Source organism: Bos indicus x Bos taurus, chromosome 9 (assembly GCF_003369695.1).
Source record: "Bos indicus x Bos taurus breed Angus x Brahman F1 hybrid chromosome 9, Bos_hybrid_MaternalHap_v2.0, whole genome shotgun sequence".
Classification (NCBI taxonomy): Eukaryota; Metazoa; Chordata; class Mammalia; order Artiodactyla; family Bovidae; genus Bos; species Bos indicus x Bos taurus.
In genome coordinates, this window is record NC_040084.1 from 17,462,546 (window position 1) to 17,484,655 (window position 22,110).

Here is a 22,110-nt window from a genome sequence, read left to right on the forward strand (position 1 = left end):
CAGTCGTGTCCGACTCTGTGCGACCCCATAGACGGCAGCCCACCAGGCTCCCCTGTCCCTGGGATTCTCCAGGCAAGAACACTGGAGTGGGTTGCCATTTCCTTCTCCAAAGCATAAAAGTGAAAAGTGAAAGTGAAGTTGCTCAGTCATGTCAGACTCTTAGCGACCCCATGGACTGCAGCCTACCAGGCTCCTCCGTCCATGGGATTTTCCAGGCAAGAGTACTGGAGTGGGGTGCCATTGCATGCTCTTAGATCCATTTAAATAAAATATGGGGCACAGAAGAGTGAGTGATGACAAATACCAATATGAAATTAAAATAGATGTGAAAGTGATCAGGTCTAACCAAGAGACTGAAGTCCAAGAAGTCTGATGAATGGTTAAAAGCACTGCACAGTTCACTGCCTCAGATACTGCTGAAAATATTAAAATACTAGTGGATGAAATACTCTGTACAGGGGATAGAATTAAAGGACAGCAGCTAAACAGAGTCTTAGCTGGCTTCCTGGATGTGTTAGAGTGAAGGGATGAAGTTTATGAATTTTTGTGTAAGACCATCTACTAACTAAATATCTTTGGATGAGTTAACCAATATAAATTTTAATTTCAGTTTCCTCATTGTAAAAATAAGTCTGGAAAACAGTACTGTCCCTCTAAAAATTTTGTGAGGATGACTTAAATTAGACAATCCATGATTACCTAGAACAGTATGTTCAGTGTTTGCTAGTCTTGATGGTAAAATTTGCTCCCTTGCCGCATGGCAGGATCACCGAGAATAAGGATTTTCTTATTTGTGCTTTGGACACAATATATGTTTCTTGAACTACTAAATTGAACCCGGAGCTTAATTTTTTCCTGTGTAAAAGGGTGCAAACTGTGGTGTTGGGAGAAGACTCTTGAGAGTCCCTTGGACTACAAAGAGATCAAACAAGTCAATTCTAAAGGAAATCAATCCTGAATTGAAAGGACTGATGCTGAAACTGAAGCTCCAACACTTTGGCCACCTGATGTGAACAGCTGACTCATTAGAAAAGACTCTGAAGCTGGGAAAGATTGAAGATAGATGAAGAAGGGGATGACAGAGGATGAGAGAGATGATTTTATGGCATCACCTATTCAATGGATATGAGTTTGAGCAAACTCTGGGAGATGGTGAAGGACAGGGGAGCCTGGTGTGCTGCAGTCCATGGGGTTGTTGCAAAGAGTTGGACACAACTGAGCAAATAAACAACAACAAATGGGTGTTGGTCTAGGAATTATTGAAGTTTATCTATTTCTTCACAGAACAGTTTACTACCATTTCCACAATTGTATATTTTAAAATAATGCAAATCTTTATGAAATCAAATAACATTTTTAAATCATATATTAAAAATATGATTTACATTCTCATTTGGCATTTTATCAGATATTCTACTTTCTGTTCTTTGTGGTTAAAACAGCTATTTAAAATTCAGCATTGTTGGACTTCCCTGGTGGTCCAGTGGTTAACGGTTCCCACTACACACTTTCACTGCAAGGGGCATAGGTTTGATCCCTGGTCAAGGAAGTTCCACAGGCCTCCCAGTGTGGCCAAGAAAAAAAAAAAAAAATAGCGTATCATGAAAAATAAGAAACATGAACCCGTTTTTAAAAATTAGCATTGTTCCTTGATTACATCTTTTGTACTTATTTTATCCAGTTACTTATTTTAATTTATATTAAACTGGCTGGTAGTAACTTAATATTCTCCTCCATGTAAAGTTTCATATTTTGCACAGAGGTAAACCATTTTTCCTTTGTATTTTTATTTGGACCTTGAAAATTTGTAGCTGCCATTAACAATTTCCTCTTTTATGTACAGTTTGGCAATCAATGAATTTGTTATCTTGAAACCTTACATGAGAGAAGCATGATTTTCTGACGTTCTACTCAAGCCCCCTTCAAATACGCTACATTTAAGTGCAATGAACAATGAGAGCTAAGATACTGCAGGTGCATTTTTGTACATTTTTACCTTTCTTTGGTCTTTATAAACTTGTTTAGAAAAGTTGTTTGGGCTCTGGTACACACAGCCAGATCACAATATTTATAGAAAAGTCTCTACTGCTGCTGCTAAGTCGCTTCAGACGTGTCCGACTCTGTGCGACCTCATAGACGGCGGCCCACCAGGCTCCCCCGTCCCTGGGATTCTCCAGGCAAGAACACTGGAGTGGGTTGCCATTTCCTTCTCCAAAGCATGAAAGGGAAAAGTGAAAGTGAAGTCGCTCAGTCGTGTCCGACTCTTCGAGACCCCATGGTCTGAAGCCTACCAGGTTCCTCCGTCCATGGGATTTTCCAGGCAAGAGTACTGGAGTGGGGTGCCATTGCCTTCTCCAAGAAAAGTCTCCAAAAAGCACAAATTAAATGTTTTAAGATACATTTATTTTTTATTCGCCAAACATTTAATAATGACTTATTACATACGTATTATATACTAGCACTAGAAATAGCAATCCACTCCAGTGTTCTTGCCTGGGGAATCCCAGGGACGGGGGAGCCTGGTGGGCTGCCATCTATGGGGTCGCACAGAGTCGGACACGACTGAAGCGACTTAGCAGCAGCAGCAGAGATGAGTAAGACAAAAAGCGGTATGAAAACTTGTACAATTCTCATGGAAGTTATTTTCTACTATACTTTTTTGTAAAATCCATAACCACTCCATGTTCAGAAGCTTTAAAAAAACGGTAAATGTTTGTCAGATTAATGGGTTAATAGATACTTACCCATGGTTTGGTGAGAAAGGATAAAATTTTAAAACTGACTCTGCAGTTTTCCAATAGAATTTCAGTGCTTGCATTGTATCTTGATTGTTTACCCATTTGTTTTAATTACCAGACTGCACAGTTGCAAACAGCAATGATCATGCCTCGCTTAGTGTCTGGCACATAATAGGAGTTCAGTCCAATTTGCACAATAAATGAATGAGTGGAACTGAAAAGCGTTTCGCACTTGCACCATCAGGGACAAATTTGCATGATCTGTGACCCTAGATTATGTCTGTGATCAAAGCACTATGGTTGGATTTGCATGTCTCCAAAAGAACAGCAAATACAGTAAATAGTAATCGAGGGTTCATTAATTTGTAGTTCAAGATAATTCTGTCTTCGCCTACCTGAAATCCTCTTTAGGATTAATAAAGAACATATTAAACAAATTATAATGGACTTTACAGCATTGATTGTCGTTAAGGGGCAGAAGGCTAGAACAACGATGCTTAACGTTTTAAAGAAATGTACAATAACGGATTGGATGCAGATGTATTATCTTAATAAGAAAGGTTCGTGCATTTAGTTAAATTCAGACATACAGATGTCCACGTAGACATGCTCGCTATTTTATACCATAAATATATGCTGAGATTTCTACCCAATAGCGATCAAGCACTGCGTGTAACACCAAAGAAACCTGCCGAGAATCTGTCCTCAGGATGCTTGGAATCGAACTGGGATTGGAAATGATGGAAGCATTTTTTGTAAGATGTAAGGCTCCTACCCCCGACCCCTCCCCCAATAGACAATACATATGACGCGAAAGGTGAACAGAGAGCAACATCATTCTGTAATGACCACAATTTCTTGGAAGAAACACAAGTTTAATTTCGTTTCTGGGAAAAGAAAAGTCGTTTTCGATTTCATTCTGTCCAAGTCGCTCCCCTTCCCCCGCTGGAATCACCGTATCTCCTTCCAGAAGTCTCCCCGAGGGCTTGTTCTCCTCCGAGGCCTCGATTTCCCCTTCCGGCTCAAAGCTGAGGGGGCGCAGTCCTCGGGGAGGCGCGCGGCCTCGCCTTAGCTTTTGCCTGCGCGGCGCGGACCCTCGCAGGGGCCGCCGGGCCGACCCGCTCCCACCCAGGCGGCGGGAAGCGCGCTCCCGACCCGGGCCGACCCCGCGCCCCGCGGCCCCGGCGCGGCAGGCCGAGCGCGCCGCGGGGCCTTGTGGGGCGCGCGGCCCGGTCCTCCCCGCGCGCGGCCCGAGCGCGGACGGAAGCCGGCGCCCGGCGACCTTCCCTGGGCGGTCGGCCTTGGGCCGCCGGCGACGTCGCAGAGTTCCAGTCCCCGCCTGCACCGGCTTCCCGCGGGTGGAGCCCTCCGTGCTGTGCGGGGTCCCCGAAGGTAGGTGGGGAGGCGCAGTGCACCGGGTGCCCTGTCTCCGCCTCCTCGCGTGCCTGGCGCGTGGCCTCGTTCGGAGACTCGTATCCGCGCCATGGGCCGCCCCACGCGGAGCTCTGCACGTGTCTCTCTACTCCATGCAGTGCATCGCGGCGGCGCTGGAGCTTTTGGCGTTAGACTCCGGCCTGTGCCTCCAAATGTGTGGGCGTCCCGGGTGTGTTCTAACCTCCAGGCGTGTTCAACCCTGGCTTGACGGCCAACCCCCCACCAACCGCCCCTCCCCAAAACAAAAGATAAAAATGGTTCCCTCCTGGGGGGAGGAAATGCCTTTGTTTGGAGGCCATTGCTGAGGTTGGTAAATCACTGCCTTGTGCACATTTTTTAATTTATTTTTTAAAAAATATTTATTTGGCTGCCTGGTTCTTAGTTGCAGCACGTGGAATCTTCCTTGAGGCCTGGGGATCTTGGGGTTTGTAGGAACTAGTTCCCTGACCAGGGGTGGATATCCACCCCCCTCTGTTGAAGTGTGGAGTCTTAGCCACACCAGGGACCACCAGGTCCCCAACACATCTTTTATTGAGCCCCCATTATTTTGAAGGAACCACAGTCCATCCTAAAGGAGATCACTCCTGGGTATTCATTGGAAGGGCTGATGTTGAAGCTGAAACTCTAATACTTTGGCCACCTGATGGGAAGAGCTGACTCATTTGAAAAGACCTTGATGCTGGGAAAGATTGAGGGCAGGAGGCGAAGGGGACAACAGAGGATGAGATGGTTGGATGGCATCACTGACTCAATGGACATGGGTTTGGGTGGACTCCGGGAGTTGGTGATGGACAGGGAGGCCTGGCGCGCTGCAATTCATGGGGTCGCAAAAAGTTGAACACGACTGAGTGACTGAACTGAACTGAACTGATGTAAGGTGCTGTAGATGTCAGAGATGGCACACACATGGTCTCCTCCTTGAAAGACCTCCCAGGCCTAGGATAGAGATAGATGTAGAGTTAGGTAGGAAACATTCAGGGGCAGGGTGGGATTGCATTAGGAGATTCAAATAAAATGCTGCGGGGCAGATGGCTCCCTGGAGGAGGTGGTACCCTGACAGTGGCCGTAGGTACCAGATATTTAGGAAATAGGGGTAGAAGTGGGGAATACATTGCAAATGAAAAGGATGATAAGAGTAAAGGCAGGAAGGCAAGCATATGTGGAGGAGACAGTGTTTTAGTGTGAGTTGAATGTCTAATAAAAGTGGCAGCCAGTAAGATGGGACCAGTGGTTTGTACTGAATCATGAAAGGCTTTGTATAGCTTCATAGGCTGGAAGTTCAGAAACACATTTTGGACTTGTGGTCATCAGGAGCCATAGATTATAAAGACATGTACTGTTATTTAATATTCATAAAATGCTCATAATGTAGAAAAACTCATAACCTGGACCGTGTTCCTGAGCAGGGCATATTTTTCAAGAGCAATATTTGTCTCTAATTACATACACATTGATCACTTTCTTGGGATTGTTTGCAACTGCCTTTTTTCTACTTAAAATCAAGAGATTTACAGTGTTTCATGTGGCTATAGTGAGACTCAGTCACTTGGCAGAAAATTGTGTTAGCAAGTATCCTACTTGTTCATATTGGGGAAGACTTACTGCTTTAGAAGTAAGTCTTTAGATCAAGTGCAATAAAGAGCCTGTATAATTTGGAACATGCGTAATCTGGATGACTTTCAGAGCAGGAATATGGACCCCAAATGACAAAATTAAGAGAGAAACCGGCAATGATGGTCAGGAACACAAATTGATGACTCTGAATAAGATTTTTGCTCTTTTTTCATGAGTAATGGTGGGAAAACCAGTATTTGGAACCAGCCTTCCAAAACCAGTATTTTGGAGGCCTTGTCAAGATTTAGAAAACATTACCTTGAATATGTTTTAACATATATAAAGATGTCAGGAGTCCACTGGATATTGTGGTGAAGATCAGACAGAATAGCTCTTTCATGGGGCCTATATTTGTCATATGTAGGTTAAACTCTGCAATACAAAGGCACTTGAAGGTGAGGGCCAGAGTCACAATGTAATAGAACCAGTGAAGTTACTTTGGAGCATTATTGAGGTGAACCTATGACTTCCCTGTGCAGAATGGATTGGAGGGAGCCGAGAAGTCTGGCAGAAGACTGATGCAACCATAAAGACAAGAGGTGTTAATGGTTTGAGGAAGAAGATCAGTTTTTAGATATATTCGATTATAGAATTGACAGGGTATGGTATAGAAGAAGAATCAGGGGAATAGTGGCACTAAAGTCAGAGAGCAGAGCATTTTAAGAATAGAGGCATGGTTTTTAGAGTGAGGTCTGCAGAGTAATGGCAAGAGAATTTGCAAGTAGGCATCAGGTTTGTCTTTTTCAGCCTTTGTAAGAACAGCTAGGTGAGGTGGAGGTGATGGGATACTGTTTTGTTTTTTTCTTTTTTGCAGCTGGGAGCAACTTGTTTATGATTATATATCAAAAGAAGTTAGGACAGAAGAAGAGAGTGAAAGAGCAGAGAGGAGGTAGTTTGGTGGTGAGGATACCAGGAGCTGGTATGCAGTTTGTGCATTTTCCTAGAGCCTAGCTCAGGACAGGAAGACATGGGCCATTAGTTTTGAGGAGCATATCATAGAATGATCAGGGTATTCTTACAAGCTATCGGAGTGCCTAGAATCCAGCTTGCTTACCTATCTATTCATTCATCAGGTCAGCCAGCTAATACATATATATATATATATATATATATATATATATATATATATTTTAGTGCTTATTGTAGGTTCGCTGTAGCAATTTCTGCCCTGCACAGGCAGGTCAGGAGCTCAGTGGAACTCACTGAGGATCATTGCCATCAAAGGACCAAGGAAGTAAGGAATGACCCACCTGCAAGTGTGATACAGGAGTATGGTGTGTTAAGAGCTATGTACTGGAGGGAAATGACTTGATCTAAGGATATCAAGGAAGGTGTTTTCAATGATAGAATGTCTAAGCTGGTACTTAACAGAAACCTCTCTTATTACCAGATCAGCCAGGCCTTCTCCATGCTGCCTCCTGTTATCATCTCATTCTTGGTTCTGAGTTCACTGGTGGACTCAAGTCTCCTTTCTCTCGACACTTGAAATGTGCATTGTGGTTAGTGGATGGTAAAACTTTCAGGAAACAAGGCTTGGCAAAGATCGTTCTCAAGCCAGCTATTGCTTCGTTATAGTGACTAAATATGAACTAAATGGCCGATTAATTTTATTCATGCTACATTGATTCCCATTTAGGGGATGAAAAGGGCTTGGGGAGTGGCAAATCAATGGTCAGCCACAGCCACCACTGAGCCTCTTAACATCCTTCAGAGGAACCACAACCGGCACAGATCCTGTCACTTCATATTAGGAAATCATGGTAACAGCCAATGAAAGCTAGTTTTTTTTTTTTTTTTTTTTAACATTTAAAATTTTAATGCTCTGTGGGTCAAGTGATTGGGGAATAAGGATCCACTCCTGTTTCTCTCTGCAGGGAAGTGAAGGTACTATTGCTGCTATGATTTTGCATTTATATAGTACTTGAGTGTTGGCTAAGTGCTTTTACAATCAATTTTATTGTTCAATTTAAAAGATAGCCTAAAATCACCCCTGTCAAAACTTGTTTGGTGTGATTCAGCGAAAAGGATCGTTGGAAAAATGGGCCTTCCATGATATGGAAGAACTCTGATCGATCCAAAGACTAGATACAATATGAGAGAATGTGAACATCCTCTGAACAGAGTTAGCTGTTAATAGAAGGCATTAGCCATGTGACACTTTTTTATCTGCCTTTATAATGAAAGAAGAAAAAAATACAGAAACAAAACTTACGACAGTAGAAATGCGACTTGGCACAAAGCCAACTTCCCTCATGACTTGGTTTGTAGCTAGGACACCCAGAGATGTTTGATGAGTGACAATATGTTTCCTTTAATATATTTATTATTAAAGCATTAGGTTTTATTTAGAGCGAGTGTTGGCAAACTTCTGTACAGGACCAGTTAGTAATATATCAGGCTTTGCAGTCCTCCTGTAGCAACTCTGAGGCTGTAGCACTAAAGCAGCGATAGACCACACATAGGCTAATGGACATGGGTATTTCAATAAAAGATGGCTGATGGAAGCAAGGCCACACAGGTTTGGCTTGTGGGTCATAGTTTGCAGTTCTCATCCATAGCACTTCTGAGGTTCCTTTACTGAACAGAGGGTGTTGTAGATTGGAATGATTGACAGTCAGCTGATGGACTTCTCTTGTTGGCCGTTGAGTCCCCAGGTCCAGCACCGCACCTGTCCAGTAGGAGATCGTTAAATGTATCTGGTGAATGAAGGGTCGCCTAACTAACATAGGCTAGATGGTTCTATATTCAGATTTTCAGGTCCTGTGCTGTGCTGTTCTGATTGACTTTTTGCGACCCTATGGACTGTAGCCCTCCAGGCTCCTCTGTCCATGGGGATTCTCCAGGCAAGAATACTGGAGTGGGTTGGCCATGCTTTCCTCCAGGGGAACTTCCTGACCCAGGGCTCAAAACCTCTTCTGTTACCCCTCCTGGCAGGCGGGTTCTTTACCACTAATGCCACCTGGGAAGCTCTTGTCTTCTATGGCACTTCTGTTTTGGGTAGAGCAATTGCCTTGCAGCTGACTGCTTAGTTCAGAAAACAAATCCCGGAGAATGCCTGGAGAATCAGAAGGAAACAGCACTATATACACAAGGATGGTAAAAAAAAACTTGGGTCTGTGACTCTCATTTTCACTGTGTCCACTGAAAAGGCATGTTGCTCTATTTGGAAAGGATGTAGAGAGAAGGCAGTCCAGCCTCTTCCCTCATCTAGGACTTTCCCATTTGCCCTGTTTTCCATGGCTTTGCTGGCATTTGTGCTGGAAGTCTTCGTTTGGCCTCCCAGATCTCTCTGCCCCACCACCCTGCAGGTCCCACACCAGCCCCTGCTCCGCCTACAGTCATGAGGACGATGCTGGAGGATGGAAGGTCCCAGCTCCTGCCGGGTGGGCCTGTGCTCTGCGGGTCTCTCTCCCAGTCCTGGTAACTGCCCCCTCCTCTCCTCCCTTTAGATCCAAGGGAAGTGGAGGATGCCCTTGGCCTCTGCTGTTGTTTCTGGTCCCCTGCACATTGTGTTTCCCCCTTAGGCTGCCCACACCTTTGGAAGTAGCTCTTTATTAAGCGCTCCTTCACATTACCCAGATTGAGGTACCAAAAGCTTTCTGCCTGGACCCTCATGGGTACCGTGTCCTCAACACTTTTTCAAAGGCATCTATTGTATATCACTGTCACTGAATGACTTTTAAGTCTCCCGATGTCAGTGGCTGTGGTTTCTGTTTCTTACAATCACAAGATCTCAGGGTGAAAATGGTCCTGATCCAGTTAATTTTCAAAGTTTGGGTGCATTCTGCCCCATGCCTGTCATCTCTCTCTGTGCTTGAATACCTCCCACAACAGGGAACTCACTCCTCCTAAAGCTCTCTCTCAGTCTTTAACACATCTGACAGAATATGTATCCACAACTTCCCCTCCCATCCTTGTCTGCTTCCTTGGGGTTTCATGGAACAAGCCCAGTTTACATTTTACTCCTCTGTCCCTCAGACAGCAGGTTTCTGAGTTCCTTTACCAGCTTTATCTGTTTAAACGTGGCGTGCCTAGGACAGAATCTCTTTTCTCCGGTGTTACCTGTTGAGTGTATGAACATGATAATTTTACCTAGAAGGCTTACTCCCTCCAGAGATTATGAGAAGGTCTGTACTTCATCATTCCTTGCTTGGAAATATAGACAATAAATCCACCTGCCCCCCGCCCCCGCTTCCACCACCACACACATTCATGCTCCCCATTTCTGCTGATAAAGTGTCACATGTCATATGAACAGGGCTTCCCTGGTGGCTCAGCTGGTAAAGAATCTGCCTGCAATGCAGGAGACCTGGGTTCCATCCCTGGGTTGGTAAGATCCCTTGGAGAAGGGAACAGCTACCCACTCCAGTATTCTGGCCTGGAGAATTCCATGGACTGTATAGTCCCTGGGGTCACAAAGAGTCGGACACAACTTTCACTTGTTGTATGAACAGCTGTCTTAGATGAAGGTTTAATATTGTCCCTGTTATTAGATTTATCTGTACTTACAGATTATCCATCAAGGGAGTAAAGTAATTTATAAATTGTAGATCTTTAGAGGGCTGTGTCTGCTATCAAGTTTTCTTTTGCTTTTCCTCAAATATAAAATTTACTTTAATTATCCTCTAGTTATTTTGGTGGCACTATGTAAAATATTTTGCCTAACTTTTTGTTTAGGTTTCAAATCTGAACATCAGATATCAGAATCAAAGATTTCTTAGTATTTCTTTCTTTCTTTTTATTTTCTGGGCATTTACTTTGTATATGTCCTTCCTATACCTCTTGTATTTTGGAAATATAACAAAATATATTGAAATGCAATATTTTGGGGCTGATAATCAAATTGACTTTAAGGAAATGTTCTGAAGTGGGTTCTTAAGTGTATAATTTATTTAAGTCAATTTTTATAATGAAAATCCAATTTATTTTCTAACAGGCCTCCAAAATATCTGTCAGCTTCTTTAATTCTTCCTTCTGATTTATTCACTGAGCTCATTCCCCATTTCGTTTTTGATTAGATTGCTTTCACCCTGGCAGAACTCTGGAAAATAAATCTTTTTGTATTTAATGTGTGCTTTGGTTTAATCTGGATGAATAGTAGAATGAAAACAACTCATTAGAAAGTAATTTTGATTGTTGGAAAGAGAGATGTGACTTTCTTAATCTCTAATAATTGCTAGGAAATGTATTTCAGAGACTGCTTGCTCACGGTCGCTTTACCCACACCTTCCTTCTACTTTCATGAATAGCTTTTTTCTCACAGGATTAAAAAACAAAAAAAAACATACTTATGATTCTTTACAAATCCCCACAAATGGGTTTAGAGTAGGAGATTATGACCCATTTCTTTTTATCTCTGGAACAATGGTAAGAGAAAGCTACTTTCTTTCTCTTCTAAACTGCTTTTATACTTTATCCAAAGTTGCTATTCATGCATTAAGTTCAATTCAGTTCAGTTGCTCAGTCATGTCCGACTCTTTGCAACCCCATGGACTGCAGCATATCAGGCCTCCTTGTTCATCACCAACTCCCAGAATTTACCCAAACGCAATGTTCATTGAGTCAGTGATGCCATCCAACCATCTCATCCTCTGTCTTCCCCTTCTCCTCTCACCTTCAATCTTTCCCAGCATCAGGGGCTTTTCCAGTGAGTCAGCTCTTTGCATCAGATGGCCAAAGTATTGGAGTTTCAGTTCAGCATCAGTCCTTCCAATGAACATTCAGGACTGATCTCCTTTAGGATGGACTAGTTGGATTTCCTTGCAGTCCAAGGGATTCTCAGGAGTCTCCTCCAGCACCACAGTTCAAAAGAATCAATCCTTAGGCGTTCAGCTTTCTTTATAGTCCAACTCTTACATCCATACATGACCACTGGAAAAACCATAGCCTTGACTAGATGGACCTTTGTTGACAAACTAATGTCTCTGCTTTTGAATATGCTGTCTAGGTTGGTCATAACTTTCCTTCCAAGGAGTAAGCGTCTTTTAATTTCATGGCTGCAGTCACCATCTGCAGTGATGTTGGAGCACAAACAAATAAAGTCTGGCAATGTTTCCACTGTTGCCCCATCTATTTGCCATGAAGTAATGGGATGGGCTCAATAAAGGACAGAAATGGTATGGACCTAACAGAAGCAGAAGATATTAAGAAGAGATGGCAAGAATACACAGAAGAACTATACAAAAAAGATCTTCATGACCCAGATAATCACAATGATGTGAGCACTGACCTAGAGCCAGACATCCTGGAATGTGAAGTCAAGTGGGCCTTAGAAAGCATCACTACGAACAAAGCTAGTGGAGGTGATGGAATTCCAGTCGAGCTATTTCAAATCCTGAAAGATGATGCTGTGAAAGTGTTGCACTAAATATGCCAGCAAATTTGGAAAACTCAGAAGTGGCCACAGGACTGGAAAAGGTCAGTTTTCATTCCAATCCCAAAGAAAGGCAATGCCAAAGAATGCTCAAACTACTGCACAATTGCACTCATCTCACATGCTAGAAAGTAATGCTCAAAATTCTCTAGGCCAGGCTTCGGCAATATGTGAACCGTGAACTTCCTGATGTTCAAGCTGGTTTTAGAAAAGGCAGAGGAACCGGAGATCAAATTGCCAACATCCACTGGATCATAGAAAAAGCAAGAGAGTTCCAGAAAAGCATCTATTTCTGCTTTATTGACTATGCCAAAGCCTTTGACTGTGTAGATCACAATAAACTGTGGAAAATTCTGAAAGAGATAGGAATACCAGACCACCTGACCTGCCTCTTGAGAAATTTGTATGCAGGTCAGGAAGCAACAGTTAGAACTGGACATGGAACAACAGACTGGTTCCAAATAGGAAAAGGAGTACGTCAAGGCTGTATATTGTCACCCTGTTTCTTCAACTTATATGCAGAGTACATCATGAGAAACGCTGGACTGGAAGAAACACAAGCTGGAATCAAGATTGTCAGGAGAAATCTCAATAACCTCAGATATGCAGATGACACCACCCTTATGACAGAAAGTGAAGAGAAACTCAAAAGCCTCTTGATGAAAGTGAAAGTGGAGAGTGAAAAAGTTGGCTTAAAGCTCAACATTCAGAAAACGAAGATCATGGCATCCCGTCCCATCACTTCATGGGAAATAGATGGGGAAACAGTGGAAACAGTGTCAGACTTTATTTTTTTGGGCTCCAAAATCACTGCAGATGGTGACTGCAGCCATGAAATTAAAAGACGCTCACTCCTTGGAAGGAAAATTATGACCAACCTAGATAGCATATTCAAAAGCAGAGACGTTACTTTGCCAACAAAGGTCCGTCTAGTCAAGGCTATGGTTTTTCCAGTAGTCATGTATGGATGTGAGAGTTGGACTGTGAAGAAGGCTGAGTGCCGAAGAATTGATGCTTTTGAACTGTGGTGTTGGAGAAGACTCTTGAGAGTCCCTTGGACTGCAAGGAGACCCAACCAGTCCATTCTGAAGGAGATCAGCCCTGGGATTTCTTTGGAAGGAATGATGCTGAAGCTGAAACTCCAATACTTTGGCCACCTCATGTGAAGAGTTGACTCATTCAAAAGACTGTGATGCTGGGAGGGATTGGGGGCAGGAGGAGAAGGGGAAGACAGAGGATGAGATGGCTGGATGGCATGACTGACTCAATGGATGTGGGTCTGAGTGAACTCCGGGAGTTGGTGATGGACAGGGAGGCCTGGCGTGCTGCGATTCATGGGGTCGCAAAGAGTTGGACACGACTGAGCGACTGAACTGAACTGAAATGAACTGAATGGGACCAAATGCCATGATCTTCATTTTCTGAATGTTGAGCTTTAAGCCAGCTTTTTCACTCTCCTCTTTCACTTTCATCAAGAGGCTCTTTAATTCTTCTTCACTTTCTACCATAAGGGTCGTGTCATCTGCATATCTGAGGTTATTGATAATTCTCCTGACAATCTTGATTCCACCTTGTGCTTCCTCCAGCCCAGCGTTTCTCATTATGTACTCTGCGTATAAGTTAAATAAGCAGGGTGACAATATACAGCCTTTATGTACCCCTTTTCCTATTTGGAACCAGTCTGTTGTTCCATGTCCATTTCTAACTGTTGCTTCCTGACTAGTTGATGTTTCATTTATTTTCTTATTTATTGGCCTCCCCCAGAAAGAAAGCTTCTGAGGGAAAGTGAAAGTGAAAGTGAAGTCGCTCAGCCATGTCGGACTCTTTGCAATCCAGTGGACTGTAGCCCATCATGCTCCTCTGTTCATGGGATTTTCCAGGCAAAAGTACTGGAGTGGGTTGCCATTTTCTTCTCCAGAGGATCTTCCTGACCCAGAGATTGAACCCAGGTCTCCCGCATTGTAAGCAAGATGCTTTACTGTCTGAGCCACCAGGGCATCCTCATTTCCAGTGCCTGGCACAACTGATAAATGTGTTGTGTGTTTGTGGGCAGAATATAAGTTTCTCATGATAATCTGCCTTTTTATGCCAGTGCACAAAAGCTTACATATTTCCCAATATTGCTGCTTTCTAAAAAGCTGTTTCTTTTATAAATATGGTTCCTAAAGCATCCACTCTTATAAGATTGTCTTGTTTTCTAACTAAAAAAAAAATCATCTGTTATCAAATTATCAAAATAAACAGATTATCCATCTATTTATCTGATAATAACTAAGCACTATTTCATCTATATAATGAATAGAGTTTTTAAAATTACATATATTACCAATAAATTCTTTTCATCAAGGTCAGTTTCCCAACACCAAAATTGTGATTTAGAATGTACTGCATGCATACAGGCAAATAACTGTAGCATCGTTACATATAGCAAATAAAGCAGTGTTTCGGCTTAAAGACCCCAAAGGTACATTTCTCACTAGGTTGCTGATGTAAAAATCTTTCGTGATAAATAATGGACAAATTCCCAGTTTCCCAGCGTACTCCAAAAATATGACTACAGCGTAAGATCACCGAGAAGGGCACTGATTCAAACTACTTGGCAGTAAGCTGGCTTCTTTCATTATTAATGTGCTTACCTCCTTTTCATCACTCATTGATAACAAGTGAAACTTCAGTAAAGAATTAAGGAAACAAACTTCCGAGAATAGTTACAGTGTTCTGAATAAATATTTTATCAGTGTTATTTTGCATGTTTTCTACTTTCCAGTAATTTTAGTATGATTTTCTGATTGGGGTCCGTCACATCGCTGGCCTAATATGGGAATCATACGCAAGTATCCCCTTACTTTCCCTCTTTCCAATCAGGCAGGAAGCCCCACCGTGTTACGGACATCTTTGAGGGCATCTCGTATTCTGTGTGTACATGTTAGCACCTGGCCTGGCTCTCCTTTCAGTCCTTCCCTCTTTGGTGTCAGCAATCCCTAACTCCTTCCTGCCTAGCAAAATTCTCTTCCTAAAACATTACTTGGAGTGTTGCACTCATCCACTCCGAAGACCATGCCTGTTTCCAGCCATCCACAGCAGTGAGTTCAGTCTCCTCTAATTGACCTTCAAGATCCCAACTTCCCTATTCTATATTATTTCCCTTTCATTCCCCAAATACCGTATTCTTCAGTCAGAAATCCATGCCCTCTCCCACAAAGAGGCATGCTATTATCTACTGGCTGCCCGTACTGTCCACCCCATCAAATTTTGTCCCTCTTTTACCTGAGTCCTTCTCATCCTTCCGATCTTCCAGGCTGGCTGCGGAGTTCTGTTCCTCCTGTTCACATGAGCCCACAAGTGTCTCTTTCCCTGAGTTCTTACTGGGTTTTTGCTGTGCAGAGAGAGGCACAGACTTTGGAGACAGCGGGGTGGCGTTGACTCATTGACCCATACAAGCCTCAAGTGGACCAAGTGTTGCGTTGTTTACTGTGTGCCTGACAGAGTACGTAGGGGTCATGTGCCTTGACTCACTTTGTCTCCTTAGTTTAGAAGTTGAGTATTCTTTGAGTCCCATTTTACAGATTAGCAAACTGAGGCACAAAGAGGTTGAGTAACCTGTCTAAGGTCACACAGGGAAGCCTGCCTCCCAAACCTGCTCTCCTGTTCCCTATGCTGTCCTTGCCTCTTGAACACGTATTTGAAATTATTTCTGATGGGAGTTTTTCAGAGTTGATTACTATGCAGTACTGCGCATGCCTGTCTCACTAGGCCGTCTTTGGGGGTGAAAAATCCCTTATCTAGCAGTGCTTGTGGAGATAGTGGCCTGCCATTGTGTGTGTGGGGGGGTGTGTGTGTGCGCACGCGCACATGCCCGCTGCTGTGGTGAAAGCCTGAGATGAATGTCAAAGTAGACACAAGGTGACCACACGGCAATTCAGGGAGGTCCACTCCTGGCCAGGTTCCATTCAGTTCCGACGGCCAGGCTTCAGAACTGTATCGCAGAAAGAACGTGCGGAGAGATGACAGTTAAAAAGTCCCAGTTCCATCACTTGTTAACCGGATAGCCTTGAGAAAGCTACCTTCTGAACTTGTTTCCTTAACTTCAAAAAATGATACTAAATTCTACAACACATAATCATTTTTTCAAATTTTGTTGAAGTGTAGTTGACTTACAATGTTGTGTTAATTTCTGCTATATAGCAACGGAGTTCGGTTATGTACACATTCTTTTTTGTGTTCTTTTCCCTTTTGGTTTATCACAGGGTACTGATAAGGATTGATAAGGATATTGATAAGGATATTGACAGGAACTGTAGTTCCCTGTGCTGTACCCTGGGAGCTTGTTTGCCCAGTCACAGAGTTATTAAATGAGGTCTTACACGAGGCGCTGGCTGTACAGTGAGTGCACAGTGGCTCGTGGCGGAGGTGTTCAAGAGATGTTGATGTCTCCTTTCAAGGCTTCACGCTGAGGTCGGGCTCAAGGCCTTCCTGCCGCTGATACCTTTTCCTTTGTCCATATATATCTAAGTAGGCCTTCAGTTCCGTAACTCCTCCGGGTTTAGCCTTGTTTCCGTGAGCTGTTTCACTTCTAACCTTTTCTGTAGTTATTCACGTAGGGCATGGCTTGATCTTCCCAAGCCCAGCGCTGGAAATAGTAGCCGATGAGGGCAAAGTCCACAAATATGGTGCGCTCACTCTCTTGTCTAGTAGAGGAGCAAGACCCCAAATGGCTGTTGATCCTGCCTTGGGATCTGTGTGTTTCCCAGTGCTGTGGAAATGCAGACGAAGGAGCAGGGGGTGGTGCCTGGGTGAGGAAGGCAGGAGGGGTGAATTCAGAAGACTTGAGACCAGGCAGCGGAAAGAGGCAGTGAAGGGCGAGTGGGGAGTTTGCAGGCAGGGCTCAGGGAAGGGTGTTGCTGTCAGGGCGGACACACCATGGGTCACGGAGGAGGCCCGCCATCATGAGAGTGTGTGCTCTGTTCCTCCAGGACTAGATTGCAAACCTGAGAAGTCAAGTGTTTGGTTCTCAGCAGAAATCAGTTGTGCAAGTAGAGATCTAGCTTAAAAGAAATTTTGGGAAAAAAAAGATTTTAATTGTTTTTCCATTATTCCATCTGAGTCATCACTGATACCTGACAGTTCAGCAACTTAATACCATCTGGTGACATGAAGAGAAAGGTTCAAGGATTGTAATTGATCGTATTCATCGTGGGATTGGAGGTTTAGTGCTGAGTGTCACCGAAGAGAGATTTTGACAAATCACATGCAACCAGGAGAGGCCGCCAGAGTGAAAAGAGGCTTACTGTTCAGATGTTATGAGAAATGGGTCTGGGGGATTTTATAAAGGGAGACAGTGATTGCTTACTTCAAATCCTTGGAGGGTGATTTGGGAAAGTGAACTTTATATTATTTTTGCTTTCAGGGTGGACCTGGGATTAATAGAAGCAGACATTATAGAGTGTCTGGCAGGACTGGCTAAGAACTGATGGTTAGGGAATCCCATTTTCAGTATGGTGTTATCTGTTGAGACTGGGCTGGATTCCTGATGCTGTCTTTGGTGACAGGCTGGATCATCCCTTCTGACAGTACGCCCTTGAGAGTCCATGAGATATATCCAACAGAGTTTTGGTACTTATTGAAATAGATTATCTGTGTATTGATATGTATGTATTGATATGTATGTATTGTATGTATGTATGTATGATATGTATGTATGTATGTATGTATCTGTGTATTGATATGTATGATATCTATGTATTGAAATGTACTTATTGAAATAGATTATCTGTGCCCAGATATGCTAATTTAATGTGATCGCATGGCAGATGATACAGAAAGATGCAAGTTTTTAGAATGGGATTGTATCTTCATTTCCTCCTTTGAGGCTTTGAGCAGTTTACTCCCTGAGCCCCTGTGTGCATACTGATAGAGCAGGGTATTAATAGCAGCTATGTCACAGGGCGATTGGGAGGATCAATATAATGATGGATATGCATCCATACATATCCTGTTGTCTCAAACAAATACTGTTATTGGAAATATGTTTTCTGTCTGTAATGTATCATACCATGACTTTCTAAAAGTATTGAGCACCCTGCCGCAGAAATAAAATATTGCCTGAGTTTTTCCTAAAACACACTCTTTTTTTTATCAATCATATCCATTCTTGAATGTTTTCTCAATGAATAATAAATGTTAGTTTATCCCGAATGAGAAAAGAATGATGGAAATTAATCTAAAATTGCATAACTCACTCTCTGCCATCCAGAAACATCTCCAGATTTTAGCCTAAAGATGCCATATTCTATGGTTATTTCTCCTTTATTTTCTATTAGCACACACACATATGCATAAAATGCTTGACCCTTATAAGAAATATATGAAATCATTTTGCTTATTAAAAGGTAATTTAAAAGTAACCATGGGCTTTCTAGTTTATAATTTTGAAGTAGATGTTTAAGAGTGGGTGTGTTTGTGTATACACAGACACTCAAGAATTTGCATATAAATGCACATTAAATACAGGTGTAGATTGTTAGGCGTTCTTTCTTATGCTGAAGTACTGAGTTTTTAATAATTGTTTCATTTAAGAAAATGTTGATATTTCCTTTCATAAGTTTTAAATTGGCACTTCATATATTTAAAAGATGAACTTTTCTGCATATTTCCTGGTGATTAAAAGAGATATAATATGAAAGGATCAGGCTAAGAAGCTGGCTGTTTAAATATTTTTTAAAACTATCATCGTTAGTATCATCCTCTTGTCATTTAATATTCTATAGCAATTCAGCTTTGGATATTGAACTCTTCTCACCACTGAGTGTAAGAGTAAAAACAGAAAAACAAATGTGCACACATTATTTATATCTATTCATATTTTATACACATGCTCCCAAACACACATGTCTGTATTAGCTGAACTGACTGACCTTTGTGTGCCAGGCCCTGTGTTAAGTCCTTTAACATGGATTTTCTCCTTTAAGGCACCGTGAGGTGACTTACGTAATTTGCGTCATTTTTCAGATAAGCAAACCGAGGCTTGTATAGTGTGCAGAGCGTGTATAAATAGTGGAGACTGGGTTCTAACCCAGCTGTCTGACCTCTGGAACTTCTGATTGCCATACTGCCCTGCCCGGGTGCTTGGGTAATCATGGAATTGGAACAGCCGTTTGTCCATCCGTACGTATAGCCTGCACATCAATGCTAAAATCTGTCTTCATCTCAGACAGTAGATGGCCGCTCAGCCTCTACCTGAATAACTCCTGTAATTGGCACTTCATAACTTCACAAGCCAGCCCATCCCGTTGTTGGCTAGCTCCTGTCACCGGATTTCATTCATCCAGTTGCTGGAGAGTTGTCTCCCTGTGATTTCGAGTTATTGGGCCCAGTTCTGCCTTCTGGGGCATGCAGAACGCCAGTGTCTCCTCTTCCTGAAGGCAGCCCTTCAAATTCTGTGCTTCCTGGAGGCTTCTCTCTTCAGTTCCATGTGCTGCCTTCCGAGCCCTCACCCTTACAGTCACCTTTCTGACATCCAGGTTTAACGGGTTGTTTCTAATAAGTTGCGATAACAGCACTGGAAGCAGTGGAAAAACTGGGTGCAGTTGAAAACCTTCTGGACGGAGCTGGAGCCCCTGGAGGAGGGTGTCAGCACTGCCGCTCCCTGTGTGATGGGCAGGTGGTGACATAGCTGAGGGTCAACACCCTTATGAAACACTGGCGTGATACGCGCCCTAAAATCCCGCTTTGTTATGGGGGTCACATCACGTTGTTCTGGGGAGAGTGCTCTGTGCACCCCAGCCCCAGCCTGTCCTTGGCCTCCTCTTTCACCCTCCCTTCTGCCTGTTTCAGCACAACTTGCTCCCTCATCTTCCGCTGCATCTTTGCTCAGTCATGTCATCTGCTCATTGATGCCTTTCTTGACCTTTATATTTTAAATGGCAGCTGATCCCCTATCTTCTCTTGCCATCGTACCTACAGTAGTTTTCTCAGCTGTCTATGACAATTCAGTGTACATCATTTTACATGTATTTATTCTGTGACTCTCCCTGCTTCCCCCGCCACCGCCCTCCCCCCAGGAGAATGTAAGAAATAAGAAATGTGAGCTCCAGAATGCATCTGTTTTCATCACCGCTATATTCTCTGGACAGAGCAGGTCATAAAAAATACTTGGTGAATAAATGAATGAATTACCATTACGTTTATGTTTCTGATGTGGTTTCACCATCAAAAAGCCCAGTGAGGTGCTACTGTGTTTTTTTTTTTTTTAACAGAAGAAAAGTACAGCTGCCAAATTTATTAATTGCTCTTTTAATATTTCAGTTTCATAAATTCATTTGTCAGTTGATTTCCTTGTGCTTTAAGGGTATTTTCTCACAGAGCAGTTATCTGAGCTGGACTCCTGGAGTGAAATATTAACATTTACAACTTAAAATGTTACTGAAAATGAAGAAAATGTAATTTATCGTGGGCTTCAATTTCAGATGACTCAAGGTCAGACTTTGGTAGGCAAATGCATTCAAATTTTTTTTTAAAGTAGCAGCAAGTCATTGAATTTCCTGTTTATATGCTCACTGTAGCTGTTCCATCATTCCCATTTCTGATGGTGTATCTCACAGCTACAAGATCTCTCTTTAGAGTGATCACAGCCCCCATTTGTTAGCTGGTTGTGTGTTAGTATGGTTCTGGAGTTACTGGATGAAGGGGAATTAACAGGGCAAGAGTGGCAGAAATGCAGATGCATTCAGACATCTGAAGGGTGCTGATGTCTCAGCTTGATCCTCTGGATTAACAGTCTAGAAACATGTTTTCTGCCTAAATCAAGTTCTCAGGGCTGGGATGAGAAAACCTCATTCATCGACATGAAGGAGGTGGTGAAGTCATGGTTATTAGGAGGGCACGAAGTGCCACGTTTCCAGACTGCCTGTCTCTTGTGGTTCAGAGACTTGTATGTTGAAGCCTGGTCGGCCTGGACTAAAGTGACCTAAGTTAGCAGAACACCTGATTGTAGCAGCTGATCTGACTCCTGGCAGACTGAAGAGGGAGGAATTAACTCAAAGCAAAAAAAAAAAAAGTCTTGAGTTGCAGGAAAAAAAAAATCCACTCTCCTTCTGCTAGAGAGTTGACTCTAGACCTATGAATTATTGACACATGCTTGTTTGTTGTTGAATGTTTGCACGTCTCCCCAGATCAAATAATGCTGTCAGCAGTTAGTGCTGGGGCACACTGTCCTGAATTTAAAGCTGCAGAATCAGGTTTATTTGAAGTGCCCGAAAAATCCCACAGCTGCTTATTGAAACTAATTTTCAATTTGCTCTTCAGTGTATTTAATCACTGAGGAGCTTTCAGTGCTGCAAATCTGTCATTGCTAAATACCAAACCATTGCAAATACCCTTGGGATGGGAGAATAATGACCCAATGAATGAGTTTGTTTACATTCTGTTTTAAATGAGAAGGGAGATATGTTCTAGAAGAATACAACATTTGCAGTAGATGCATGAAAACTGTGTTTATGATTTTACAAAATATATTGAAATTAAAGTAATTTCATCATGGATACAAGGTCAGTATAAACTTTAATTAATAACAGCGATCATAGTAGAAGCTCTTGTTAAGTAAACAAATACCTTGTCTAGGGAAGGAACATTTGGGGACAGAATTGAATAATTGTTTTTCTACTTACACCAGAACTGCATTTGGAGTCAGACTTACTAATTGGATGTCAAGGAAGACGTTGATCACTGTAATGGGCAAACTTAAAAACTGGGTAGAAGAACACAAAGTTAGGAATCATGTGGTTGCAGGACTCATTTTTCCCCTCCACACGAATGGGAGCCTGGTGGGCTGCCGTCTATGGGGTCACACAGAGTCGGACAAGACTGAAGTGACTTAGCAGCAGCAGCAGCAGCAGCAGCAGCAGCAGCATACCCACTCCAGTGTTCTTGCCTGGAGAATCCCAGGGACGGGGG

General features: G+C 42.8%; 1 protein-coding gene across 1 annotated transcript in view; it reads left to right on the plus strand.

Moving 5' to 3' along the window:
• The first annotated feature begins 4,055 nt into the window (after nt 1–4,055).
• Nucleotides 4,056–22,110, plus strand: part of MEI4 (meiotic double-stranded break formation protein 4) — a 256,058-nt gene continuing 238,003 nt past the window's right edge. Inside the window, exon 1 of the mRNA XM_027550979.1 lies at nt 4,056–4,130. The gene's annotated coding sequence lies outside the window, so the exon portion shown is untranslated. The remainder of the gene's footprint in view (nt 4,131–22,110) is intronic.